Genomic DNA, 23,365 nt, shown 5'->3' with positions numbered 1-23,365 from the left:
GGATCCCCAAGGGCAGGCTTTCTCTCTTTCTGCCACCTACTGTGTGAGCACATGTCACCTGGCCCTCTGTGCATCACCTTGTGGGAACTATGGCTGGGGAAACCAAAGCAAAAATAATGATATTATCTGGCTGCTGCTATTGCTGATAGTAATAACATCCTTCCTCTCTGAGCTGGGAGTATTGTCTTCCCAGTAGTCTGCTAGTACCCATGACTCTATGAGGGCTAACTCGTTAGCTTGTCAATGGGATAAAATCTTAGGCCCTTTGTGATTCTTGATAAGTACATACTATTACTGAAAGCTATTTAGATTATTCCTTGGACGATAATTTCATTTCACTGATATGTATGATTCAACTTTGGCTATAATTTCTATATGTTAATATGGATTTTACAGTTTATTCTCTGAAAATTTTCTATTGTAAATTTAATTATTTCTACTTCAGACTATCTCCTTGCTTTTTCTATGCACATTCTTTAGTACTCCCTTACTTTAGCAGATTCATATTTTGATATTCGTATCAGAACATATAGGGATATGTTAAGAAATGAGAGAAACCACCTGGAATATTATATGGGCCACAATTTGGAAATCATTGTTTTAAACCATTACATCTCTGCAAGATGATCAAACTACATCCCTCCCCCCCCACGAGCACAGAATATTTTATTCATCAGAGACCTTCCATTTAGTTTAGTAGCAAAGTGGTTTAACAGAGTTCTTGATTAGTATCAGGACACCTAACTTCTTGTCTTTACTTGGTCAAGAGTGCTGTGTCAGCAGAGTGTCTCATTGTCTCTCTTTTTTTAAAAAATGGGGATAATAAACCTTGCCACCTGCCTGCCTCACAGCAATATTGAGAATACTAATGAGAGTCTCTTGAGAGATTTTGAAATCTGCAGAAGGAATATGCTATATAAATACACAGCACCAAATCATACCATTTTAGAACTAAAGAGCTCATAGAAAGCACTCGGGCTAATCCTCTCATTTTATAGGTGACAAAATGCAGGACCAGAAGGGTTCAATGGCTAGTGTAAGGTCATATAATTGATTAGTGAGTAACAAAGTACGAGAAGCTCACTCCCCTAGTTTTCCTTTTCAAAAGTGTTGCCTACTGGCAAAAAAGATGAATAAACCCAGATATTTCTGGATATACAGTGGTATTATTTCCCTAGTGGCTTGGCATAAGGCAGGTTGCTCCCCAGAGGCAAACCAATTTGATAATTGCAGTTTATCAAGGATTTTACTTGCATCAAATGCATATTTGGTTCTTGGCAGTTGAACTGACTCCACCTGGGTGAACAATATTCCTGAAGATACCTTTGGAATAGCTGAGACCTCAGGTAAGTGCAGAAGGAGTTGATGTGCTCTTTCAAACAACTGCAGTAATAACTTCGGCTCAACAGGAAACAAATTCATGCAAGTGTGTTGCCATATCTAGACTCCATATTTTTTTTCTTCAGGAGTTTGGTTGGTGCGATTGGATTTCTCCAACTGCTTTGAATGTTTATTAGTGTACACTTGCCAAGGAGTGTCAGCACCTTCCCTGGGCTCCGTAGTGCCAATGACAGCTGAGAGCTGTCAGAGAGCCAAGACTCACTAGAAACTGTTTACCCATATCCAGGTACAAACACTAGGGCCAGAACCTGCGTCGCTTATCGTGTTGATGCTCTTAATTAAGTACTAATTAAATATTGTGGCTGGAAAGTTCCTCTTCCTGTGGTAGGGAAGACTAGTTTGAACAAATGTATGGCCCAAGACATCAGGAAATTTTAGGTGTCTTACACTCTTAAGGGACAGATCCTTATCCAATGTGTAGGATACGCAGGTTGCAGTAAGTTTGTTAACCTACCATATGGAACTATGTCCTTATTCTTGCTTCTCCATTTAGGTTACCAAAATTTTGATCTTTATTTATCTTTTAATTTAGGACATTTTGAAGAAGATCATAGGATTTGTTGAGACTGGCTGAAACCATGTTCTGAAACATAACACGTGTTTTTACTGAATATACAACATATACCAAAGGAAATAGGAAATAGTACGTTCTGATATCAATTTCTAGTCCCTCTACTATAAAGAACAGATACGATTCTTAATGCTTAGTTGGCATGGCACATGGATTAATATCTCTGTTCTGATCCACCCTAGAGTCTCTTTGCAGAGCCCAACAGGGCTCTTGCTTCATATCGGCCACCCCAGCTCACCAATTACTGCTCTACGTGGAGGAAGTTCCCTTTAAAATGGCAATTTTTCCCCCAAGTTGCTCTAAAACCCTTAGGTGCTTGACCCATCATTTGCTCGGTGATGCTGCCATGCTGTCTCTGCAACTTGAGTGTTTTTCTTCTCATTCTTGTGTTCAGCCTGTCTCACAACTAGCAATGCACTTGGTGTGAGAAAAAACAATTTAAATACACTTTGGTAAGAAGACCAGAGAACCACTCCCTCCCTGCTCCCACTCCTGATTCCCCTGCACAGTCCCATGGCATTTTATTGTGAGACACCATTAATCATCTCCTGGAACCTATAGCTCAAAGCCATTATCTGTTTCCTCACTTGGGTTCCAATATCAGATAGATACATATGTACTGCTTACTTAATAGGACACATAGGCAATAGTCTTCTGCCTCCAAGGTCTTCCTGCCTTACTTGGACTAAATAATAATCATAATAGTGATATTGTAATAATGATAACAACTCACATTTATTGAACACTTAAATAGTGTGCTAAGACTGTTTTAAATGATAATTCATTTAATCCTTGTAATAGAATAGATAGTCATCTAAGTTATTACCATACTGTCTTTCTGGCATGAAGAGGGGGATAAATATACAAAGAAATTATTTTAGGCTAAAGTATGATAATTCTGTTGAGCATCCTACATTATAATACAGGCAGTTTACAAAGTGTTTTCTGTTGAAATTATACATCAGTTGGTGATAACTACCACGGGGACCCTTGTACTTTAAGGAAGCTTATCTCAGGTAGGAGAAAGGAAATCCCTTTCCAATACTTCTTCAGAGACCAAAGGAATACCTTTTTAAGAAGTCAGGAATAAATATGTGTTTTGCTGGTGTGATAAAATAAGACTATACCTGGATATCTTGTGACCGAATAGGTTTACATTGCTATATAATTGTTAAAACAAAATTCATTATCTGTAGGCTACAGGTGGATGCTTATTTGCAAGTACTGAGAAAACAGAGCAGTTTTATTATTATTGTATTTTTATTTTTATTTTTTTTAAAGATTTTATTTATTTATTCTTGAGAGACAGAGAGAGAGAGAGAGAGAGAGAGAGAGGCAGAGACACAGGCAGAGGGAGAAGCAGGCTCCATGCAGGGAGCCCGACGTGGGACTTGATCCCAAGTCTCCAGGATCAGGCCCTGGGCTGAAGGCGGCACTAACCGCTGAGCCACCTGGGCTGCCCAACAGAGCAGTTTTAAAAAAATATCAGGTGTATGCATATTGTGGGGTCAAGGATCCATCCTGCATTGAGATATCTGAGGCACTATTAAGCAACGTTTTAGGCAATGGTATTAAGTTAAAAACCTTCTTTCAAATGAAAGGAATGCTATGAAAATGGTACCAGAATGTGGTTTGACTTTCAACATTATGCACATTGTTTCATAAGAAAATCATAAAGAAAATGTAAATTTTACATGGTCAAATAGTTACTTTCATTGTTCTTATGATTTCCATTTGTTGTGACATATTTAAAAGATTTTTCCTATTTTAAAATTGTATTACAGCTCATCACAGTTTTTTTTCCTAAAAGTTTAATAGGTTTCTTCTAGAAATTCAAATATGTGATTCATCTGGAATTTGTTATAGTGTAAGGACTGAGGTCATTATCAAGTTTTTATATATATATATATATTATATATATATATATATATATATTTTACAAACAATGACAATGTATCCTAGTGTTATTTATTGAGTAGTTCAGATTTGATTTAAAATGATACGCTATCATCTGAGAAATCACTTACATACTTCCTGGAATGTCCATTCTGTTTCATTGATCTCATCACATATCTCTCTGCTAGTTCCATGTTGTTTTAATCTCTATGGCTATATAATACCTTCCAATATCTTTTAATGCACCACCCTTCTCCTCTTCCTCCTTCTTGTTCTTCTCCTCCTCCCAGTGTCCTCCTATTTCCTTCTAGATTTCTCCCGATTATTCTTAATATTTTTGCATACTTATTAATTAGAAAACATTTAAAAACATTTAAAAAATCCTCTAGGATCTTAAATGGGATTGTACTAAATATACAAATTCATTTAGGGAGAACTACCTTTATTCCAATACTAAATCTTTATATCTAAGGCAAGGTTTATCTTTCTATTTATTCAAGGGTTTTTTTTTTGTTGTTGTTGTTATTGTTGTTGTTCTTTAGTGGAGTTTTACCATTTTCTTATTTGAAGATCTACATATTCTTCCTTATCTATATGTTTTTTGAAAGAAAAACATTTTAAATATATATTAATATACAACATGTTAAATGTTTAAATGACTTATGCATGGGCATCTTGTTTTTTAGAAGTTCTGTATTTCTTAAAAAATGTTTTCCAGTTGGTTAGAAGGATTGCCAGAGGGAGAAGACACCCACGTTCCACAAAATGATTACATAAGAATGTTGTAAGTGTTCACATTGATGGACAAGGTAAAATTTGCTAATATGTATTAGTGAATACAATATGGCAATGAAAATGATGATATAGATCCACATTTACAGAGATAAAAAGGATGACCACAGCATATTGTTGAGAGAAAAACACATTAAGGAATGCCATTTGGCATGATGTAATTAATGTAACACCATATGTACATAATTCATGTGTGTATATAGGTTTGGAGAGAGGTCTAACATGATATTTTCCAAAGTATTAACAGAGATTATTTCTGAGTGGCAGGTTTTTGGATGATTTTTATCTTCTTTTGTACATTAATTTTTCAATAGCATTCACCATTTTACCGAAACAGTAATGCAGTAAACTCCAAATAGAAAACGTTAGAAATTTTATAAGGATTAAGAAGAAACAAATAAGGTTAATGCTTAGCATCTTTTTTTTCCCCTCCAAAGGCATTTTACACGTTTAGTATATATATGGGTAGCTTTGAAAAGAGTTTAAAATTTAATTTGGTTTACTGAAATCTATGCATCCCGCAAAATTGCTAGTAATTCTGTTTACTTAAGTTGCACCAATCATACTGATTGACACCCACAAATGACACCCACTAAAACATCTTCACATCTGAAGGACAGGGTGACTTGCACTAGATTTCCATTGCAGTGCAATTCCAGCTGCCCATCCTTGTGTTATTACTAATGCGCTGCTTCCCTCAAGCTCAAAATTAAATTTTCTAATACTTTATTAGTTATTTAAGAAAATTCCATGTGAAAACTTCAAAGTTGTGGATATTTCAATAAAACCTTTTTAAGTGAAAGAGATACGTTTGGAGAATTATTTTTTACTAAATTAAATATAGTACACCTGACCACTAAAAGAAGGAATTAAGTTGAGCTAAGTCTCACACCATGCATTTAACATATTTGTAGTTTATAATAATTTTGTGAATTGATAGGAGAGTTAGTTATAAAATTGCTAAAGCTCCTTATCAACATCGTGTTCATCAGTAGCCCCATTGCCCCCAGAACACTCTTATTACATTCCCACTTTGTGCCAAACGTGAGCTTTCTGTGCGTGGTGTCATTACTGACTACTTATGAAGTGGGCGTCTGCTATTAAACCATGATAGAGATGGGGATTGGGAGGCTCAGGGATGCTAAGGATGCCATCAGAGTCATACCAGTAAGGAGAAGCTGGGATTTGACCACAGTCCAACTGCCTCCAAAGTTCAAAGTCCAAAGCACTATGATCCCGTTTGCAGTGTCCTGGGATTTCATTCCCAAGGTGCCTATTCTTTTTTTTCCCTTTTGCTTTGCCTCTCGTCTTGTATTATGAACTTTCCTGTTCAAATTATCTCCGAAAGTGGGGGGACTGAAAATCCACCTATGCTGGAATCAAACCTTTAAAAAGTAGATATTGCATAGTTTTAAACATTTGATTCATCAAAGTTGAAAGTGGAGTTTGGAGGTTGTCAAATCACTTCATATTATAGGGCAAGTAGTCAAGACCCAGACCAGTGAAGCAAATTTGTTCAAATTCACACAGTTTGTTTCACTGACAAAAATTTATCCAGTATTTCCTTTGTGCCAGGCGTGGTTTTATGTGCTTTGTAAGTATTAATTTAATCAGATGATAACTCTATGAGGGATATGTCCTTATTATCATCCTTATTTAACAGATGAAGAAACTGTCAACAGGGCCACTGTCACCTCACTAGCAAGTGGTGGAGTCAGGATTAGAATGTGCACACTAGTGAAGCTCTTGTCCTTATCACTCTGACATGTTGCCTGAAACAAAGATCCAGGCCTCTCGGTTTTCATCCATTTTTCTCTCTACCACGTTGGCCAATTACTTCAATTTGTGAATAAGAAGAAAGTTCCCTGGAATCTGGCATTGAAAAATTGTTTCTTTTTTTCCCAAGGACTATATGTTTATTTATTTTTTCACCTATTCTCCCCTCCCGCAGCCATGAGTTTGTTCTTTCTACTTAATAGTCTGTTTCTTTGTGTGTCTTTTTATTTTAAAATTATTTTATAAGTTTTATTATTATTTATAATTTAATTTAAAAACTCTTAGTTTTATACATTTTAGAAAAATGAACTTGATGAATACTGTTAAAAATAACTACAGTCTAGATGAGGGGCTGTGTATATTTTTAAAATAATATTCTGAAGCTGTGTTTATTGTTATATGGGACTTTCTTATTGATGATGGCTTTTTCACCCTATACCTGCTGATCTTCCATAATGCTAATATACACCCAATGTTGACACTTGCTAGACTGTCTTTGCAAGCATAAATATTAGACATACTGAAATTTGATTTTGGCTCATCTTTTACTTTGAATAAAGAGATCTAAAAATCAATCCTTACAGCTGCCTTTCATTTTCTATGAATAGAGGTCAAATATATCAGGGCAAGGGTAGTATTAAAAGTAATCTATGATGTCAAGGTAAATGTATTAGGTAAGCCGTTTTTAGGATTTTGAGTTTAATAGGATATACAAACCTTGTATATTTTGTTTATTTTTCATCATCTCTTGCACAGACCTATATGAAATTAACATTAGTTCCTCCAAGAGTCATTTCATGTCTCTTGTAAATGGAGGCATTAAGGAAAAAGATCTTGTGGTTCTGAGATCTGAGTTCAAGTTTAATACTTATTAACTGCACAACTTTGGGTAAATTCCTTTTTTCTATAAGCTTTAGTTTCCTCATCTGTAAAGTGGGAATCTCCTCCTCCTCCTCCTCCTCCTCCTCCTCCTCCTCCTCCTCCTCCTCCTCCTCCTCCTCCTCCTTCTTCTTCTTCTTCTTCTTCTTCTTCTTCTTCTTCTTCTTCTTCTTTCTTCTTCTTCTTTCTTCTTCTCTCTTTTTTTTTTGAGAGAGAGAGAGAGAGAGAGAGAGAGAGAGAAAACAAGCTGTGGGGGGAGGGGCAGAGGGAGAGGGAAAGAAAATCTTAAGCAGGCTCCATCCCCAGCACAGAGCAAATGCAGGCGACTGAGCCACCCAGGTGCCCCATGAATCTTATTTTTAATTCATGGAGTTGTGAAAATTGAATAAGATAGTACATTTAGTCTATTTTGTTCATAGAAAATGCAATTTATTTTCAGAGTATCAACAAAAGCTGACAATTCTACTACCTGATTTTTGCATGGGATGGTGAGACAGAGTGTGGCAGTGGGTCATATCCTCCATTAGGATTTACTCTTTTGGATTCTAATCTGGGTTCTGTTACTCCAGTCACTGTGCCAGCTAGGATGAAAATACCCAGAACTCAGATTTTTGTTCAATCAAAGGGTTAGAGTAGAACTTTTAGGTTCCTACTGGGTCAGCAGCTCAGTGTTCATGTTCTATAGCACATGTGGTCTAGTTATCAGAGCACATGGTGGGGTCACAAGGCTAGGAGTGAAAATTTGACACTGATTCGGTATAAGGATGAAAAATCATACACCTTTATAAGCTCAGTTTTCTCCTTTTAAAAATGAGAATTGGCATACTATGCAAAGACTCTTACTCAAACCCAGAAGCTTACAATCTGTTTTTAAAACAACAGGATAATTTTATAAATAAAGCTATAGTGGACCCCAATATGTAAAATAAATGTATCAAATACACAAAATATGTAAAGTGCTGTTTCTTTCCTAAAAATAAAGACCTAGCAATTGAACTGTCTTCTCGAAATTCACCCTTCCTTATACCTTATTACCTACTTGCTTAAGGCTGAATACCTGTGAATGATCTCGGACCCTCATTCATACATGATCTGATATGCCATGAGCACCAAGATAATTTTTACTTCTTAAATAATTCTTGATTCCTTTTTTCCACGCCCACTTCCACTGCTACTCTGCTCCATCAACCCTCTTACTTGGACTATTATGATAATCATCAAGTTGGTCTTCCTACGGATCCTTATATGGCTGCCAAGTGATCTTTCTGACCCACAAGCTTGAATGCACCTATTTTTCCTCCCACACACCTGCCACAGGTATTCCTAACGCACTCTGATAAAACACAAGGGCTCTGATTTAAAAAAAAAAAATGGAAAAAGACTTGGAGTCACAGTCATCTGCATACATTCCACTTCATTTTCACAGAGACTTCAGGTGGGAAGGAACATCAGAAGTCCACCCCCAGGACAAATTTCTACCATTGAAGCAGTCCAATTTAAGCATTTTTTTTCTTCAGATAAACTTGAGTTTTGTCAGCATTCCCCTTATTCTTTTGAAACTACAGTCCAAATTTACGGGAGCTTTTTGTTGTCAGCCATATATTAACTTGTGTCATAGTGTGTGATTGTAGTCCATTGAACTCATGTAATTATTTTGCCTTTACAGTAGCTTTACAAAAATACATTTAGTATCTGCCAGGGCAAATTCCCATGCAGTTTTCTTTCTAAAAGTGTTCTTGGTTAGATGGGCACATCATTCTTCCAGATGAACTTTAGATTCATTTTGCAAAAAAACCCTCTTGGAGTTTTCAATTGAAAAATCTTGACTGTAGATTAAGAAAGAATTGACATTTATGCAGTATTAAATCATCTCTATAACTTGCTATAGTTAATATAGTTCTTTATTTGCTCAAAAACATTTTGTATTTTTCTGCATATTGATCTATATACTTTGTCCTTAATTTATTCTTTGATATTTTGATATTCTGATGCAACCATGAGTTATATTTCTAGTTGAATATTGCTGATATTTAGGAAATATTCTGTTTTTAGTGTATTCCTTTATCTGATTGTTTGTAGAACACTATTATTAGTTCAAGTACACATGGGTCCTTGATTTTATATCAAAGGCTTGTTGATTAAAACATTTTTCCTTCTTTTTCAGGATCAATCGTTACTGTTGTGCAATGAAATAAATTTTATTTTTCAGAGTTTCTTCACTCTTAGTTTATTTTCCCAGTCAGAATCTATGCCTGTTTGATCATAACTAGTTTTTTCCCTGAACTTTCTGAATGTAGGACTTAACATTTAGCGCTCTTAATTTTCTTTTTTTTTGAGTCTAGTGTACTCAGAGGATATATTTGATGCCTCTTTCATAGAGCAAAAATGTCAAATTCCATGACTGTTACTATAACAGTGAATTTGATCTTTTCCTCTTGATGTTTATCAGACTCCCAATGGATGTGACTTATACAACATATCTAAGCTTCTAAAAGTTTTTGTTGGATATTCCTTGAATATCCCTTTTCCTTCACCATAAAGGTACTTGTTCTCACACAAAATGAGCTGAACTTTATCATTTGTATATATCTAGCTAAATCATTTCTTTTTAAAAATTATTATTATTGTTATTATTGTTATTGTTATTGTTAGGGAGAGAAAGATAGAGCAGGAGTGGGGAATGAAGGGCATAGGGAGAGAGAGAGAGAGTCTCAAGCGGATTCCGTGTCTACAGGGTTCGATCCCATGACCTTGAGATCATGACCTGAGCTGAAATTGAGAGTCAAATGCTTAACTGAGTGAACCACCCACGCACCCCTAAATCATTTCTATAAATAGTATAATCTCGGTTATTCATCATTGTCAGGAAATGAGCTACTTGGGTAAGTAAATTTTCTGAGGACATTATCTTCTCAAGGGTTAGAACTTTACATTTATTTTAGATTGACATCTTTCTAAAATATATGCAATACTATATATGATATTTATTTTCCAACCATTGTAGCTAACTTCTTTAAAAACACTGCGTCGGAGAAATGTAACCATTAAATGTAAAAGAAAATGATAGAGAACTGATGTGGGAAGTACATATATTGAGGCTCATACAAACACTTTTGCACTAGAAATGTGTTTTTAAACAGTGAGTGAATATACTCATTAAACTAGTAGAGGGTAATTAAATTAAAAGAATATTGATGATGTTTTAGAAAATGTTAAGTAACAAGGGTAATTTGTAGTAATTTTTATTTACTATCCTTTTGTTACTGGGGTATCTTCTTTCATTCGAAGAGAAGGTTAAATAACAATTTAGTTTTATTTTGTTGCAGCTAATATGCATTCCAGGTAGTGGCACTTATTTTTGTAGATAATTGTTATGGTTTGAATTGTGTCCATCTCCTCCACCCCCCACTTCCAACCTCATCCTAGCAAATTCATGTTGAAATCCTAAGCATCAGTATCTTAGAAAGGGTCTTTACAGGTGATAAAACTAAGATGAGGTCATTAGAGTAGGCTCTAACCCAATATGACTGGAGTCCTTATAAAAGGTAAAAATGTGGAGACAGACACACACACACACACACACACACACACACACACAGAATGCCATATGAGCATTAAGGCAGAGATTAGGGTGACACATCTACAAGCCAAGGACACTGATGATTGCCAACAAACCACCAGAAGAGGAGAGAGGCACATGGAAAAGAATCTTCACAGTCCTCAGAAGGAACCAACAGCCTGATCTTGGACTTATAGTTTCTGGAACTTTGAAACAATGAATTTCTGTTGTTTAAGCCACTCAGTTTGTGGCGCTTTGCTAGGCAGCCCTAGTGAATTATTATACAATCTTCTACCAACATTTAATGCTTTGCTGATTTCTACTAATTTTGAAGAGGATTACTAATTTCTGCTTTGAAGTTCCCCTTTTCCATAACTCACCATGATTTCAGAGACTTAGAACAGGTTGGCTTTTGAGATGGAAGAGGTCAGAATATTTGTAGGTATGTCTCTGTCTATACCTCAAAAACCTGGGACCATCCATTCATCTATCCAGGATTTATTGGGTGGTTACCATGTGCCAGGCTCTGTGCTAGGCTCAGGGGATACAATAGGTGAAGCAGACTTTGACTTTGCCATTGTGAAACTTGTTCCAATAGTTATATACAGAGTTCATGAAATTTTCCCAGATTATGTTAGTGTAGTTTATGAAAACTGCAAAAAGGACATAATAGTATCTGCATCTTTCCTTCCTGATATAGCTACTAGACTGCAATCACAATGCGCTTTTCTCATTATATTTTATTTTCTTAAGATGTTGGCTTGCAAAATCTTTTATTTACTATTCTATCATTGACTCTTCCATCATAGTTTAACCACTCCTGAAAGAAAATGATGTTGATTCCAGAGAAAGGACTATCTAGATAAACTCTCATATAATAGGGATCTCTCCATCCATTCAGCAAGCAGATATATTTTAACCTTTTCTGATTGATGGCAGCTATGGTGAAAATGGCCACATAGTGGACACATGGAACACAACCACAGCCGAGTACTGAGCCTAGCAGTGGTGCTTAAACATATTTTCTGGAAAAAGAACACCCTACCTTTAGTCTGCCTTTTAGGTCATTTGTTTCTTTCTCATAAAAAGATGGAGTGAAGCATATGCAGTTGCAGGACCTCTTGGGCAGCTGCCTTTCTACAAATTTAATTAGTGAACCAGAGGTGACTTCTGTCTCTCCCAGGTGTTTTCTTGCCCTCCAAGTCACCTCCTTCACTGCTCTCATCACTGCTCTGCCTCACCAGCGATAAACAAAGCATCAGGCATTCCTGCCAAGGGCACTCATCAGAGTTTCCCCACCCTCTCCTCTTCCTCTTTGCTTCGAAAAAGGTATGCTTGTGGAGAGCAAGGGGAGAGGTCTTCCCTCCCTGCTGAACTGGCTCGATCAATATTTCCTGGATTTGCCTGGTGATAGATACTGAGTCAAAATCTGCAGGAGGAGTCCTGGGAACTTTTTAATGCATACATCAGGTGATTTCTATAATCAGGCACATTTGGAAAGCTTCATAGTCTGGCATTTTGAGGTAAGCCAGTACCTCAGTTGACTTATCTTGCTCCATACAGGCTTAAATTTTCTAAACATTAAAAACAAAACAGACTAAAAACAGAGAGAGTCATAATGTGACATAGGAGAGAATTGAGGGATTCTGAGTTTTAGTTTTTGTTTGCTAGAAGTCCAGGACAAATTCTATAGATTTTGGGGAATCTTCTTTGTAAGATGAAGAGGTTGAGACAGATTCATTCATTTGTTCATTTATTAATTTATTTATCAAACATGGGCCAAGATCCTACTATCATAAGTATTGTCCAGTTCCTGGGAAAACAGTGGAGAATGAGTCACTCATTGACTGGCTCTATAGCAGTGGCCAATTTCTCAGTGCACCACGTCTATTCAATATTATTACCCCCTGACATCCAGTACGTGGTGGAAGAGTGTTATTAACACCAAATTTTTATTATAGTGCCCTTTCTTCCTCCCAAAGGAACCTTGGAATTCCAGTCATGCTCTGGTTGTTAAATAAAATTCTGTAATTTATTCTCTTGAAAGGAATGTCTTCCTCACAGAGGTATGATCCACGTTATCCTAAATACCTCGGGGGAATTATCCTAACTCCAAGCAGTTTCTAACTGGCTTTTGGAACAGAATGAGTTGTGGACTTAATATTAGATAATTCCATTGTGAAGCCAAGATGGAAAGTTTACTGATGCTTATTCCAAAATCAGATCATAAGGTGGGTTTTACAAATACCATAGTTGAGGGTCCTACATTTTTCAGGTAAGACACCAAAGCATCCACAAAGGAATGAGTACCCGGTCTTAGTCTGGTAAGGCTGAAGCTAGGACAGGCGCTAAATTTATTTATCTCATTCACTTCAGTATTTTCTTCTCATTCAGCATGACTTCCTCCATTGAATCCCATCAAATTGGACCATTTTGCCTTCGAGATTAAGTCTATATCAAGATCACATGGAGGGGTTCTCCATGTCTGACCTTTCCTTGATGTCTCCTAAGGTTGTAATGCAGATTTTTTTAAAGATATTGGTTAACGTTAGAAAGTCCTAGTAGTTCAGGACTCTAGATTTTCAACGATTAACTTCTTTGAGGACTGAAAAGTCCTTGAGATGAGAAAGCAACATTTTCCCCTGTAGCTTTCCTAAACTGTCTTTGGATCTGGATTTATTGCTATTTTGTGGGAAACTTTAAATTCATAACTCGACTGAGTTATGAAGAGCAGTGGTTTTAGGTGTCTCACTCCCACAGAGCATCGTCTTTAAGGTCAAGAGGATAATTTAAAATTGGAATGGAGATCTGTTAGAAGGGGTCAGAATCAATTTTGAGGGCTAATTGTCCTTTGTTGGAGTGCCAGCTTATCTTTAGGCCCTTTAGCCATATGCTGTTGTCTTATTTGCTAAGGACTAAGAAAAGAAAATCTTGAAAATTATAAAATGTTGCAAATGAATAAAAGTAGGAAAATAACCCCATTTCCTATTGCCCTAACAAAGGACAAGTTCACTGTCTGAAATAAGGTAGAAAAAATGTTGCCAAAAGCTGATAGACTTGACCGAGAACTCCTGGATGTGAGATCCTGAATCAGAGCCCTGGGAGGCTCTGGGGCTCCAGGCTGGGGCAGAAAGCAAGCATACCACTGCCCCACTGCCCTGCAATCTTTCTGTGCTGCAGCTGCCATCATACCTACCATATTTGGGGAGAAAAAGCATCCTTCTGATATATGTCACTTTTGGAAGTCAACCTCTCTGATTCTTATTTTGTCACCTATGAAAAGGAGGTAATAGCACATACAGCAGAGCATGGCTGTGAGGATCGAATGGAAAACTGAGAGTGGTCTTGTGCAAGCCTGGCACAGAGTAGGTGGTTAAATAATATTTCCTGGATCTACGACCATGTACAATAGAACCTGTAAGGGCATATTTCTTAAACATAGAATATAAGGTCTGAATTTACAGGTTATTTAGACTTAAGATGTGTCTTGTTAGGACCAAAGAAATATTGTTGAAAATATGTTGGGTCCATCTCTGACGATACAGGAGTATATCACCCGAGCCTTGGCAGGCTTGGATTAGAGGTACTCAGAGGCTAGCCCATGGAATGATTTGAGGTTCCCACCTGTAGAAATGAAAATGCATAAATGTCGTAACTCTTCCTGTGTGCTACTGGGCAGGCAACTCCTGTTCCATACCTCACTCTGCCACCTGCTATCTGATGTGTTGTCACCTCCTCAATTATCTAATCCTTTGCTTTGATTCATTCCCTTACAGCATGTTTGTCCTCTTGTAAAAGCTACCTGTCGGCCACAGGGTTGGTTATAGACCTCATATCAGATTTCGAGGACTGCGAGATTTGATTCCTCCCTTCTCCTCAGTATTTTATGATGATTTGACATTGGTGAAAAAACAGGCAGCCGTCGTTTTATTACAGATGTTACCGTGCTGCAATCGCTCTCTGAGGTTAACATAGCAAACAATTGTCCTTTTGTCTTAGCAGTGCTTCCATCTTTGATAGATGTTTTTGGTGCCTGAGATCACAAAAAAAAAATTAGGAAAAATTGCAAAAGAGTGGCTAAGGGGGCTAGTTATTGTTTTTAATCTTTTTCCTGGTCTCTTGACCATGTTGTATCTGCATATCATGCATCTTCGTGGTAAATCTCTGAAAGTAAATAACTGGAAGTGAAAGCAAGAAGTTGGAGTGAATTATTTTGTTCTGGTAGCTATCAAATTAAGAATTTCCTACTTTTATGGTTCTTGCTAATTGATGCTTTTATCCTATTCATAGATGCTCTCATCCCTTCATCTATTATAGCAATAGTCAATGTTTATATTTTAGTCAGATGTGGTCTGAATTTTAATTTGTCTATATTCTTTATGTGTTCTTATTACATAACATTGAGGAGAATATTTCTGTCAATGGAGATGGAAAATATTATTTACTGAATACCTACTATTTGCCAGGTGCTTTATATAAATTCTTTCAATTAGTCTTTATGGCACGTTTCTAGTTATTGTCTTTATTCCACAGCCGATGCAACAGTGGCTCCCAGAATGGGTGGACTAGATGTCGAAGTCAGCTCTGTCCAAGTATAGCCTGTGGTCTTTGCAACATATCATGTGACTCTCTGATTCCAAGTCAGGTGTGGGCTCAAGTCAAATGTGCATGGAGGGAAGCTGCCCCTGCGTGGTTTCCAGTGCCCTCCTTTCTGTTAAAGTGATTTTGGAAAAAGTCTATTTTCTCACTTTTGCATATTGAATATTGGAGAATGTGACACCAAGAAGGTAATCTCTAGATTATATATATGTATTTTAAGGAAACTTTATGCTCCAGAGTGAGACATTGGCCTATAGAGTGATTGGTACACAGAAAGTGAGGGGATTCCTAGTATTTGTAGAGATTGGAAGGGATGTTGACATGGATTGGCTGTGATTGGCATGCAAAGGAGAGAGCAAGAGCTGAGGCTCTCTTCTTAGGTCCCTTACACATTTTCCCAGGAAAGCACTTGGCTGGCCCTGTCTTAGAAAACAGGGGATCAACAGGCACCTTATGCTGTGGCAAGATCAACCAATAAAAAGAGATTGGCTAGGGATTATTATCGACCTGAGTTCAAAGTATAGCTCTTCATTGTGATAGCTGTCTAATCTTGGGAATGTTCTCTGCCCTCTCTGAATCTGTTTCATTATCCAAAAAATGGGTTGAGAATACTTTGTAGGACTATTATGAGACTTGATTGAAATATCACAGCTTCAAAATACACAATGCCCATAGTAAGTGCTCTATCAGTGTTAGCCTTCTTCCTTCACCTCATATCAGCCTCATTTTAGTCTGGAACAATAAAAATATAATTTCATGATGCTTTTGAAACTATTAGAGCAGTCCTGTTGCTATTCATATATGATGAGTTTTTAAAAATGCTTTAATCCATAGACAATGTTATATATTGATTATATATCAATTAAAAAAGAAGAAATGCTGTAATCCACATTAAGCTCAAGATTTACCTGTACAGGGTCCTTTATTTATTACTATGTCTGTTTATTTATTTTATTACTCCTGATTATCTTTTGTTCAGTTAACCATTCAAACAAGCACTTAATACTGCCATTATATAGCTAGCCATGATGTTATGGAGAAGAAAGGACACATAAGATGCTTTTCTGTCCTCAAGGAAAAATTGAATACATGAAAAAAACTCAAGAACAAGTAATTGTTAAATGGTAATATTTATTGTAACTATAAAAGAAGTTCAGAGAAGTTTCAGAGTCAAGGATATGAGCTGGGCTTGAGAAAGGTATTTATGAGGGATGGATGTGGGGACAGTCTTAGATTGATCCATGATTAGAGGTAAGAATGAGCATTGAATGTAGGAGGACACTGAAGAAATTTTCTTCCCTGGGATGTTGGGGTAGGGGTAGGGCCATGGAGAATGGATGTTAAGTTGGATCCCTGAGGAGGAATGGATTCAGCACTTTTAGAGTCCCATCATTATAACTTCTCTCTTCTTGCCTCTTAACTATGGAAGAGCTGAGGCATCTGTGGACTGATCTGGATCCAGACAAATCTTGAACAAATTACTTATTTTCTGTTTCTCAATTCCCTGTAAAATTGGTATAACGGTATCTATCTCATCAGATTTCTCTGAGGTTTAAATAAGTTAATGCATACAGAGTACTTAGAACCTTTCACAAGAAACATTAATATACACTAGATATTACTTTTTAAACAAAGGAGAGATTAATAGACGTGTGTGCATATGTATATGTATGTATTTATTTATTTTTAAAGATTTTATTTTTTGAGAAACAATGATAGAAAGCAAAAGCAGGGGGGAGAGAAGGAGGGAGAAGCAGACTCCACACTGAGCATGTAGCCTTACTCCAGGCTCGATCCCAGGACTCTGGGACCTGAGCCAAAGGCAGATACTTAACTGACTGAGCTACCCTGGTGCTCCACTCTGAGCTTTCTGTAGTGGCACCGAATAACATGGGACTGTTAATTTTGGTAATATTTCTACAACTTGGTCTCTGGAATTCAAAGTGTATCCTGAAATGAAGCACAATGTTCTATGGGGATAGGAAAAGAATTATATTTTGATTTTAAATTTGGATTTTTGGATTCTTTTTTTAAATTTTTGAATTTTTTTTTTTGATTTTTGGATTCTTGAGCAAAGGAAAAATACCCTAGTAACAGAGAAAATCTTATACACGAGGAAGTCTCATTTACAGAATAAAACAAATGTCCCCTACAGGACTGAACTCACAGCCTTGTCTTTATGGGAACTATGCTTTACTTCACTGGTCCCCAAACCTTTTGCATCATGCACTCTAATCAATAAAATTTTTATTTATGCTTGTACCCACACACACTTATACACACACTTATTTATTAGATTTTTGTAGTAGTGTGCTATCTCCCTTCATCCTAATTGGAACATCTTGTATAACTCCTTGGCGTGTGTTCTTTGTTTTACACATGACCTCTCTGACTAACAGATCTGATTAATCTAGATGAAGCATGCTTTTAACTTTTTTGTGTCTTCCCTTTAAGAATATTTTGTAGCCTATTGACAGTTGTTCTATAAGTAGATGGTGTAAGCTGTTCCACAGGCAGTCTGATATAATGGTTCTGACTTTTTTGTTTTGTTTTATTTATTTATTCATGAGAGAGAGAGAGAGAGGAAGAGAGAGGCAGAGACACAGGCAGAGGGAGAAGCAGGCTCCATGCAGGGAGCCAGACATGGGACTCGATCCTCGGTCTCCAGGATCACGCCCTGGGCTGAAGGCAGCACTAAACTGCTGAGCCACCAGGCCTGCCCCTGGTTCTGACTTTGGAGGGAGGTCTGGACTGGAGACTGATGGGGAATGGTGATGGGGCGGTGATGGCCATGAGAATGATGACTCACCCCAAAGGAAAGTATATACAGTGAATAAAGAACTTTTAGGAACTCAACCTTTAGAGGTAGGTAAAGAAGCAGAGTCCACAAAAAAAAGCCTGAGAGATAGGAGAAGGTGTACAAGTAAATTTGAATGTGTATCAAAGTCAAGGAAATAAAGAACTTTTTAAAATGAGGGCATACACAAAAGTCTTCAATGTAAGAGTGGTCCAGTGAGATAAGGATGCAAAAGGATAGTTTGATTTGACATCTTGGAGGTCACTTATCTTTTAAGTGGTGAAAAGCATCTCAGTGGAGTGGTAGGCTGAGAAGGAAGAGGAAAGGCAAAAACACAGACTAGTATTTCAAGGAATTGGTGAGAGATGAGATGGGAGAGAGGGGAAGAGGGTCAGGTAGTCAGGAGAAGATCCTCCCTCCCTCTGTATCTAGTTAGCTAGCTAGCTCTATCTATCCATCTGTCTATCTACCTGTCATCTATCTATAATCTAGCCGTCTGTCTACCCATCTGAAAGAAAGGGTGATTCTGCCTGTTTACTTCATTATTTGCTCTGTCTGGATGGCCTTTTCTTTCCTGGTAAGATTTGGCAGGGTTCAGTCCTCATGTCTTCTTAGAAGGTGTTAATAACAACTTCAACTCAGTACCCACTACAGTTTGACTACGTACGTGCAGATTTGTTATAACACTTACCACTCTGCTAACTAGTTATTTTTGTGCCTGTCTTTCTGGATAGAATTGTGCTATTTAAATGAAGACACCATATTTCTTCATCTCTAAATTCCCAGTCCCTACCATGGTGCCCAGCATGTATTAATTGTTCAGACGTGCTCCTTGAATGTGCAAATGAACTAAAAAGGCAAACAGGCAGGCAAAGAATCCTGTGGGAAGGTCTTGTGGGCTGGTTAGTCTGGCAGCAGCATTGCAGAGGTATAAGGGGGTGGTCCATGTGAAGCTGGGGCAGTGAAGCCCACTCAAGGGGCTGAGATGACCTAGTTAGAAGGGCTTACTGCCCTAAAGCAGGGAAAAAGAAGGAGCCATCCTAAGAAATGATTCAAAGGGAGACATACCAAAGTTTGGATAAAAAAAGAAGAAAGAATTAAAGATAATAACAGATGACTCATCTTTAAAACAGGAAGAATAATGAGGAAAGCAAAATCTGAATCATGGTGGTTGGAGGAAGGGAAAGGGCGCAGTAATGGGAAATGAGTTTGAGTTTTGGTTTGTTGGGTGGTCTCCTGAGAAGTCTTTTATTTTTGTCTCTGTGTCTTGTTCTTGGATCTTTCCCAGAAGCATGCAGTCTCCTTTTTTTTTTTTTTTTTTTTTTGTATGTGTGTCAAGCAGCCACCTCTTCTTCAGTCACTTCCTTCTGAAAGAAAAAACAAACAAACAAACAAACAACAACCACATTTCTTCCATAAAGACTTTCAGCAGTGATCCTCCACTTATATCACAAACATGTCAGAACAAAGTGAAACTTCCAGCTACGGAGATTTAACAAGCATGGTACAATGTGACCAAAATTGGAACATCTGCCTTTGGAATACTTAGTGTTTTCAGAGAAGCTATCATCTGTTGGTCAGAAATGATAAACTACATGGAATATCAAATGTATCCATCTTCATTTATATATTTATTTTTAAACAAACGTCCATGTCTGGGTCGTCACCATCCCTCAGTGGTAGAAAGCGAATTCTTCTTTCTAGGTTTAGATTAACTTCACTTTTTAAAAATCAGCACTTGAATTTATAGAAATATTTTGATAAGGTTTAAAAACTACTCTGAGGCCTCTGTTGATTTTAAAAATAAAAAATATGGAAAGAAAGGTATTCTGAGGAAGGCAGCGGCTCATTATTTGGAAGGAAGGGTGAACGATTGTTCAGCGTTCCTCGCCATCCATTTCCTGAACCAATCCTCTGTCTGAAGGCCACCTTCACTTCTTTTTTCTCTTTCCTTGCTACGCCAATAAAATCAGTCATCCCCTCAGCAATAAGCATGTAAAATGACTTCTTTTGTAGAACAAACCCTTTGTGTGTAAATAATTTGTTAGCCCCCTCCTCCCTCCAAGCATTGTGTTGGAAAAAATATCCAACATAAATTGATTGTATAGATAGCCTGATTGTAAAGCAAGATTAATATGAAAACACAAGGAGTCTGCAATAAAACCTACTAACTTAAATCATTCACATTTGTGTACAAGCATTCATATTTAGCAACAGTCCCAAGGCTGAGATTAAAGCTGTTTGGTAGGTTACTTCAAGGCCTTTTTATTGCTAAATCTTATTATGTCTCTAAAATGTAGAAATTAATCACCTGTCATCAAAGCTGCAGTGGATTATTGACTTCTAAATGTCTCTACAAATTGATTCATGACAGAATGAAACAGGAGACTGAACTAGCATTGAAATTCTTTTGCATGTGATAAAAAAGGTCTATTAAAAGCATTTCAACAAATGCTGCCTATTAGGTAATCATCACAAAGTACTTTCCTATCAAAATGAGGTGCTTCTGGAATAGTTTTGATGAGATACATTTTTTTCTTGCCTACATTGATATGGCAACATGAAATTATTCTGAAACCCCAGGAAGCTGATTTGGAAATCCATTTAATTTTTATATTACAGAATGCACAACTTATTTCTTACTATTAACACAATATAAAGATGGTTAGGAAAAACCCACTCCGTGTCTGGGTGTATGTGTGTGTGTTTGTGTATGTGTATGTGTGTCAAACAGGCCCTAAAGATTATTCAGTTTAGGAATTTTGCGGAACATTTACAATCTGAAATAATGGGATTACAATAATATTTGGCTTAAGGATCCCTTCCATTATCTCATTAAATTCTTTTGACTATGTTCTGCTTTCTCTTCCATTAGTTTAAGTCAGTGGTTCTTGAAGCAAGTCAGCTTTGCTCTCCATGGGACATTAGGCAATGTTTGGAGACATTTTTGTTTGTCACAACTGGAGTGTTTTTGTGGGGAGGGTGCTCCTGGCTTCAGTGGATAGAAGCCAAGGATGCTGTTAAATGTTCTACGATGCACAGAACATTCCCCACAACACTTATCCAGCCATAAATGTAAATTGTGCCAAAGTTGAGAAACTTTGATTAAAAATAAGATTTCAGGGTACCTGGGTGGCTCAGTCAGTTAACTTTCTGACTATTGATTTTGGCTCAGATCCTGATCTCAGTGTTATGAGAACAAACCCTGCATTGGCTCTGCACTCAGTGCAGAGTCTGCTTGAGATTCTCTCCCTCTGCCCCTGCCCACTGTGCATGCGCTCGAACTCTCTCTTTCTCTCTCCCTCTAAAATAAATAAATAAATCTCAAAATACATAAAATAAGAAGATTTCCAGAAAATATTCCTTGAATAAGGGCTAGGAGAAGTTTTCAGTAGAATCCAGAACATTTCTCTTTGGTCAAATTTGCCTCCTGACTATTGTCCACTAGTTTTTCCTTCTTGGTAAATATTTAATTGCCAGAGATGATTTCCTTCCTTTTCAGAATTTTCTCACAGGCAGTTTATTACAACAGTCCATTCCTTGCCAGGTCCACGCTCTACCCACATCAGTCTTCCCTTCAACTCCATTCAGTTCTTTATCTTTTAAGCTCTGTAGAGACTCTTAATGGTCAAAAGAAGGAGCGGTCATTGAGCTAATCACTGACCAAAATATATTTTGGCTTTCAATTAACATTCAAGGATAGGGATCACTATTTTTGATTACTATTACTATTTTTGATTAAGAGGAGAAAGAACGGTACAAGTAGAAGATTATATTTTGGGTTTCTGTCTCATAAGATTATTTTCTCAACCCAATTACTCAAAAATAATTTTAAAACTTTTCACTTAACTAAATAACCAGTGTTACTATTTGATCATGTTGCTTTGGATAACATGCAAGTTTTAAAAAATAGTGCCTCCATCAGACTATGAGTCCCACAAAGCCACAACTAACCTTTTATCATCTTCATATCTCAGTGCTTACATCACTCAATAAGTGAGCACATTTTATTTTAATCTTTAATATTCAAGTATACCTTAAACATGAGCACATAGTCTTATGTAGATACAACATCATACACATGTCCTATATGCAGCGGATATTAACAAATTTGTTCCTACTCACCTTATGCTGTGTGTGGATCCAGAAATATATCCTCACTTTGGTCTTCTTTAAAGCTATTTCCTTTGCTTGAGAGGCATTCTGTTGTTGCCCGCTTACTTGCCTATTGCTTGGTTCTCTCTGACATCAGATCCTCAAGACCCCCTTTACAGGATTGGAGCCTTTTTTTCTGAGCTCTTGTCCTAATAAGGATGCATTATTACACTTGCCTGTTTACTCATTGAGGTTTTACTCTAGACAATCCGCTCCTGGAAGAGAGGTGTTGTATCTTAATCACCATAGATGCCCCTGAACTTAGCATAGAACATGAAACTGGCATATAATAGTCACCCACCAAATGCATGTGAAATGAAGAGAGGATAAGTGGAACGCATAATTTGGATTACATTTAAAAACCTCTTGCATCAGTAGAAGTAGCACAATTGACATGTGAGAAACCTGCAGAGAGACACACAGGGATGTGCTACTACCAAGCCGTGCCACAGGGTCCCCAGACCAGGGCACCCAGGCAGGGGCAGCTGCTTGCATCCTGGATACTGTCTTTTCTTCTAGCCTGGAAAGAATGGAGAGGAGAAGGCTCCCAAAGTCACACACAACTACTCGCTCTCTCCTGACTGCAGCTTCATATTTTTGGAAGAGGCGATTGCATTTCTTCTTTAGGATATCAGGAAATAAAAATCTCCTTATTAGGAAATAAAACTAATGCCAAGGGTTATTCAGAAAAGTCACTTTGGCAGATTTAGAGCTGTCCAACGGTGTTAGGGCTGCTTTGGGGCCAGGATGTTCCCTGTGTCCATCTGTGTAGGCTGCATGAGACTTGAGTGAACACATTGGAGACGGGATATGTGCATTCAGGAGGATGTTGAATCAGTTCCTGGAGAAGGCCACCAGCCATGTGAGATTCTGTGGTGGTGTGATATGTGCCTGCACATGCGTTGTAGGAGAACCAAGTCATTGGTCTTAGAAGTCTTTA

The 23,365-nt window shown here is 37.3% G+C and overlaps 1 long non-coding RNA gene across 2 annotated transcripts in view; it reads left to right on the top strand.

Annotated features, from left to right (window-relative positions):
• LOC112656047 (uncharacterized) overlaps positions 1-23,365 on the top strand; it is an 88,442-nt gene that overhangs the window by 61,781 nt on the left and 3,296 nt on the right. The window lies entirely within an intron of this gene.

The sequence above is a fragment of the Canis lupus genome, chromosome 22, assembly GCF_003254725.2.
Source record: "Canis lupus dingo isolate Sandy chromosome 22, ASM325472v2, whole genome shotgun sequence".
In the NCBI taxonomy this organism is placed as follows: domain Eukaryota; kingdom Metazoa; phylum Chordata; class Mammalia; order Carnivora; family Canidae; genus Canis; species Canis lupus.
The sequence above is the reverse complement of the archived record's forward strand: the minus strand, read 5'-3'. Positions and strand labels throughout refer to the sequence as shown.